The sequence below is a fragment of the Schistocerca cancellata genome, chromosome 6, assembly GCF_023864275.1.
Source record: "Schistocerca cancellata isolate TAMUIC-IGC-003103 chromosome 6, iqSchCanc2.1, whole genome shotgun sequence".
Lineage (NCBI taxonomy): Eukaryota > Metazoa > Arthropoda > Insecta > Orthoptera > Acrididae > Schistocerca > Schistocerca cancellata.
The window spans coordinates 566,056,356-566,062,355 of NC_064631.1; positions in this window are offsets into that span (position 1 = coordinate 566,056,356).

A 6,000-nucleotide genomic window follows, 5' to 3' on the forward strand; every position below is an offset into this window, starting at 1 on the left:
GGAAAATCCACACGCAAATCAACCAGTACCACTTCATTCTGAAAAGGTCACTGTATGGTGCGGGTCTGCGACATCAACAAATGAAGTCGTTTGCAACCTTGCCAAAGGATGGCTGTGTCATCCGCGTAGATGGCTCGTCTCGCTGCCTTGATAAATAATTGCTGCAGTGCCCAATTCTAGAACGCATTTTGGAGTAACTCAGATTATTCTTCTATACTTTGACTAATAGCATATTTTTGTTATTAAGAGGTGACAAAATTTGAAAATCAATAAAACATAAATACAGAATCAGGAATGGAAGGTGAAGCCAATATCGACGGCGGCAACACAGTCGATCTGACAACGGAGAACACGCGCTCTGATTGTGATGTATTGGAACCTGCTTTTGCAAATGTTAGCAAATTAATTGAAGAGAATGATACAGAGCCGCAGGTCAGAACGAAAATTCCGCAGAACAGTCAACTTGTGACCTCATTCAAGCAATGTATGCGACACATTACCCGTAATAATAAAATGGATTGCATGATAACTTCTCACGATAGCGAATTAACGAACAAAATGCATCACATTTTAATTTCTCGTGGTACTTAATTCACGAACAGAATGCATCGCATGATAACTGCTCTCGACACTGAATTAAGGAACAGACTGAATAGAAAATTTGCTCGTATTGCGGAAAGGCAAACTGTAGAGATGAAAGTAAATTTTAGTAAGATCGTGATAGAACAGTCGTTTAGAAAGACAGTGTTTAAAGATATAAATACTCAAATCACAACAAATTTTGAGACACTCAAATCATCAAATCTCACGAAGGGTTATCGCAAAATACCGGATACAGTGAACAAGTTATTTGATTATGTTCAGGCGCTAAACGTCCTCAGACCACATTTAAAAACAATGTGTCAAAACTGACAAACCGCAAGTTAGCGACCTGACGCTTGAAAAGGAGCAGAATTACAGCAAAACCTCATTGCTTAGTGGCCACAATTTACAAAAGCCTTCAGGGATAGGATTTCGGGAAAGAATGCTGATATTCTAGATAATCCAGAAATGGAAATTCTTGCGACGGTGCAATCTGCTGGCACGGAAGTTAATCTAAACCGGGATCCTCAAGCTAAACCATTCTCAATGAGATCTGTCAAATAAGATAAATTATGCATGATTTGCCTGAATGGCCTGAGGATGTCACCGTGGAGGTTAAGGGCCTGAAGCTAGAAATGGAAATCATTATAACTTCCCCACGTGAGACGATAACTCCGCTGACGTGTACGAACGAAAATTAAACAACTATTAGTCCACGTAATCAAACTTAACCGCACTATACAGGGCCGATTAGCCCAGTGCAGAACGCCCATGTGATTCAGTGGGGCCGACACCAACATTAATAGCCGTGCCTTTGGAAGAAAGCACCGGCAGTTTCAGGTCTTTATGCCTGAAAATAAATATCCCCTCCACGTTGCCTCCGTTCGCAGTTTCAGAGGAATTTTGCCTAAAACTTAGTGTGAACGGCAAAATATACATTTTGCAACATCTTACAAGCAAGGCGAATCTATCGGGCAGGCCGCGGAATTGTCCGGCACCTATTTAACTTCTGATCAAGGCTTTCAAGGCTTTCGTTACAGTATACTGGTTGGTGCAGGTGCAAGCTCGCGTAAGGCGTGAGTTTTTTACTCCTGAAACATACAACCAAAAGAAAGGCAGTCTCAGAAAGTATTTTCAGAGATACCCAAATAAAACTCGATATTGGGACAACCTGATACCACATAAGAACGTTATCGGTATACTGCAAGGTAAACTAACGATCAGTAATCGAGAAAAGTTGATGCATGCGTTGAAGGACAACATATAATTTATTTTTGTCCTTGGTAGATTCCTTAGATCAAAATCATGAGTATGTGAAACAGTAACGGCAACGGTGGAGCGGTGACTCAACGTTCTGCAAGCAGTGTTGCCGACTCTAAAAACCCCGAGTCACTAGAATGTCTCTAAAACTGATTTTACTCGGGGTGTACTGAAAATTTCGTGCTGTGAATGGTGCAATAAGCCATTGGGGGGGGGAGGAGGGGGGAGTAATAAAATATTAATAAAAATTGTCTCATACATAATTGCTATATTGTCTTAATTAAATGATGCATCCCTTGCAACAACATACATATAAGATACGCTAATGTTTAATTAAACATGTTATCTTAACTGACGCAACACATCTATAGTTGTAACAAAAGAAAGCAAGAAATTAGGTTACAAAATATATACATACCGGTATGTGAGCTATTCATCGTCGTTACTCAGAAGAACGAATAACTCTTCTGTTTCATGCTCTGACAGAACTGTAGTTGATGTAGAGGGTTGAACGTCGCTCAAAAGATGATGTTGCAGTTCGACTGGTTTTGTCGCAAAGGAGTAACTTTTGTTCGTTCCAATAAGCTCCATTACGTCTGACGGTATGTCAAAAGATGCACAATCTTTATTTTGTTTCTTCAGCTGATCTCTCAATATGATCAAAGCATTAATTGTCTTTAACGATAATCTGTTACGTTGTTTAGTTTTTATAATGTTCATAGAACTGAATATTCTTTCCACTTCTGCATTTGAATTCCGTAGGCATAGAACAGTCATTGCTAGCTGTGAAATCAAAGAAAAAGGATTCTCCCCTGCGGCATTTTTATACTGCAAAACCTCACTCCAAAATCGAACAGTGTTAGTAGTGTTATTCCACCTAATGATGTTGATATTATGCCATTCTTGCAGCATATCGTTTATCAAATCGCCACTAAAACCCAATTCTTTGGCTACATCCGCAACGGCATTATTTTTATTCACTTTTAGTGTTTCTTCAACATTGAGCATTCACATTTTTTTCAGGGTCGTAACATTGCTTGGCAGTCTTTGTTGAATTTCTTTAATGAGTTTCAGACTAAACTGAATGCATCTCTTCTTCAAATAAACTTTATTTTCTTCAGACGAACTTGATTCAGACAATTTCCGTTCAAACATAAAGCCAAGGTTCGGATTTGCGTACATACATTCTCTTGGAACTGGTGTTGTCAAAAAATCAACAGTTGGAAAGAACTATGTTTTGTCCGAGTGACTGCATGAGAAATACAAGTGTATCTAGTAATTTAGTGGGGTCATTGTCTTCTCCTTCAAAAGCTTTTATTGCTATTTGTACGTCTTTTAAAGCATGTTTAAGTTAAAACATGTAACGATGATTTGCGTCGTCACAATACATCTTGTACAAAAGATCGGCAGTGTAACAATTGTCTTGAACCATGGCAAGAGAAAAGTTCTTCCCACTGCTCCCGAATTCTTCGCATTGCTGGTTCAATTGAAAGCCAACGTGTTCCACAGAACTTCAAAATTTTTAGCGGCTGTTGTCCACAATTTATTATCTCATAAATCTCTTTATATTCCTCTTCTCTTTTGGCTGAAATGGAAAACCAATTGTGGGTTTCCCGTACAAGAAACTCAATGTTTCTAGGTATGGTATTCACTGAGGCGTGCGAAACTGCAAGCTGAAGAGAGTGACAAATGCAACGGATCAATACCAAATGCTTCAAACCATATTCTCTCTTGAGTTGTTCGAAAAGCCCATTGTTTATTCCAACCATTGCAGAAGCATTATCTGTGCCAATTCCTAACATATTAGCGATTGGAAGTTTGAGATGTTTCAAAGAATTCACAAGAACAGCAGTCAGATATCTTGCATCTGCAGTTTCTACTACAGCGAGTTTGAGAAATGCTGATGTAATGGTTTGGTTGTTTACACTATAGTACCGTATAACGATACTTAGCATTTTAGATATTGATACATCTGTGGATTCATCTATTAGCACACTGTATTTTTGGTTACCTATATCTTCAACCAATGATTGTGTAAAATATGGAGCCAAAACTTCAGCTGTAATGTTAGTGCACTTTGTACGATGTAATTGCATGTTTTTAGCGCCCTCATCACCGGAAAACACCTTCTTGTACAGTACATTAAAACTCAGGCGAACTAGAGGTCATGAAACAATCTACTCACTCGGTAACTCTATATCAGTCCTATTGTTCATTGTTTAAAATGTAATAATGTCTGAGATACCCCTACCTAATTGTTCTTGCGTTATCACTGTGCATGTGGTAATAATTTGACTGCGAGTTAACATTAAAAAAATTAGAGGTTGCTGGAGAAAATTGTATTTTATTATACTCAATATTACCTGTGATTTTTTGTCAATTCGAAAAATAAAGGGAGTTCAAAAGTTGAAGAATTGTAGATCGATACGCTAGCGACGATAACAGGTTGGTGGGTAATGAATAATGAATTGTTCTATAGTCAAGGTTTCCTTACTCTGTAGGCAGTCCCCACATTCAGGTTTACTAAATGCTGAACAGTGCTACATGATCTGCTAAGAACTTAATTTAACTTAGTAAATCTAGAACAAAGTCAGTGTAGTACCCATTCTATAGTTAAAACCTTAGTTTTGTTAATGAAAATACTGGCCCAAAATAGTGTTGATTTGTACTTAAAAAGTCGTCAGTACTCCACAGTCGCCAGATAAGTCGCTAAATCATTTTTGTCGCTAAAAAGTTTTTTTTGTCGCTAAGACGAAGGCAAAAGTCGCCATTTCTAGCGACAAAGTCGCTAAATTGGCAACACTGTCTGCAAGCCACTACAACAATGGCCGGAATAATCTCGCTTCTGGCAATGGCGCGCCGCCTCCAGATCGATTCTACAATGTAAACAGAAACTAGCACTGCAATAGAAATGGACTGCATACAGGACAGTGATCAGTGCCCGTCTAATACAAATGCGAATGATAACCGAAATCGGTTGATGATTAATTCAGGACCACCTGCCGGGTGGTCACAGCCCCGGCTGGAACCAGTACGAATAGTTGAGGCTGCCAAAGTGCGACCCACAACTTGAAATCAGACGACGAACTAGAGGCGGTCTCATGGCGCTCCCACATAGTAACAGTGGGATGGAATGAGGGGAGCACATATTATAACGAAGCAATAAATATACTATGGTATAACGACGATGCAAACGTACGAGAAGATATTTGCGATGATGATATATCCTGCAAAGTATAGTGTGAGGATGAAGTTCACGTCGGTGTCCACTGTACTGTCGGAAGCATGCCGTCTACCATACTCAGCGACACAGGTGCGAACATGAATGTTTTAGCTGGTCATCTGATAAATAGGATTAATGAAAAGATTGAGATTCCGACGTTGCCAGTACAGAATTGTGTAGTGCACACAAAGGGTAGAGAAGCAGGCACAGGTTATTACAATTCGAAAGCGGACCCACAGAGTGCACGGTTTTATTAGTAAAGGGGTTGTCTGTATCATGCTTGTTGAGCATGGAATTCCTGAGACGATGGAATGCGAAGGGCGACCTCTAAAGCGGAACATTCTACTTAGAAGGAAGAGTAATAATATTAAATTTAAATCGTAGTGTGGGGCGCCAATGCTGATTCTGTCAGCATCTTAAACTAAAGTTATTGGTAGTAATGTACTTAGGCAGACAACCTGTAGACCATGATCAACACCCTGGGCAAATGACTATAAACAACGAACTACATGGTTCGAGTAAAACCCACGGCGGGGCCCATGAATCTGAGTGCCTAGACGAAGATCAGAAGGCTGAACTGGTAAAAACCTCTTGTTAATATATGTACGAGTATTCTGTGGGAAGTTCGGAGTAGTTAAAGGATACGAATATTATATGAATGTTGTTTCCCACAATAATTTGACATTTATTTCATGCTGTCGGCTGAGTGGCAGGCTGTGAAACTCGAGATTCGCAAATTCACTGTGTCGTTATACATTTAACTGTGTTCTGTAGATATATATGTAATTTCTCCAGTAATTTAATCTTTTAGTATGTATAATGAATATGTAAGACAAACAAGCCTGTTGGAACAACATCCGCAATTGGGCATTATAGCAGAGGTTGAAAAGACCGCTTCAGTTATAAATTACTTTATTTTCACACCACCGAAACCG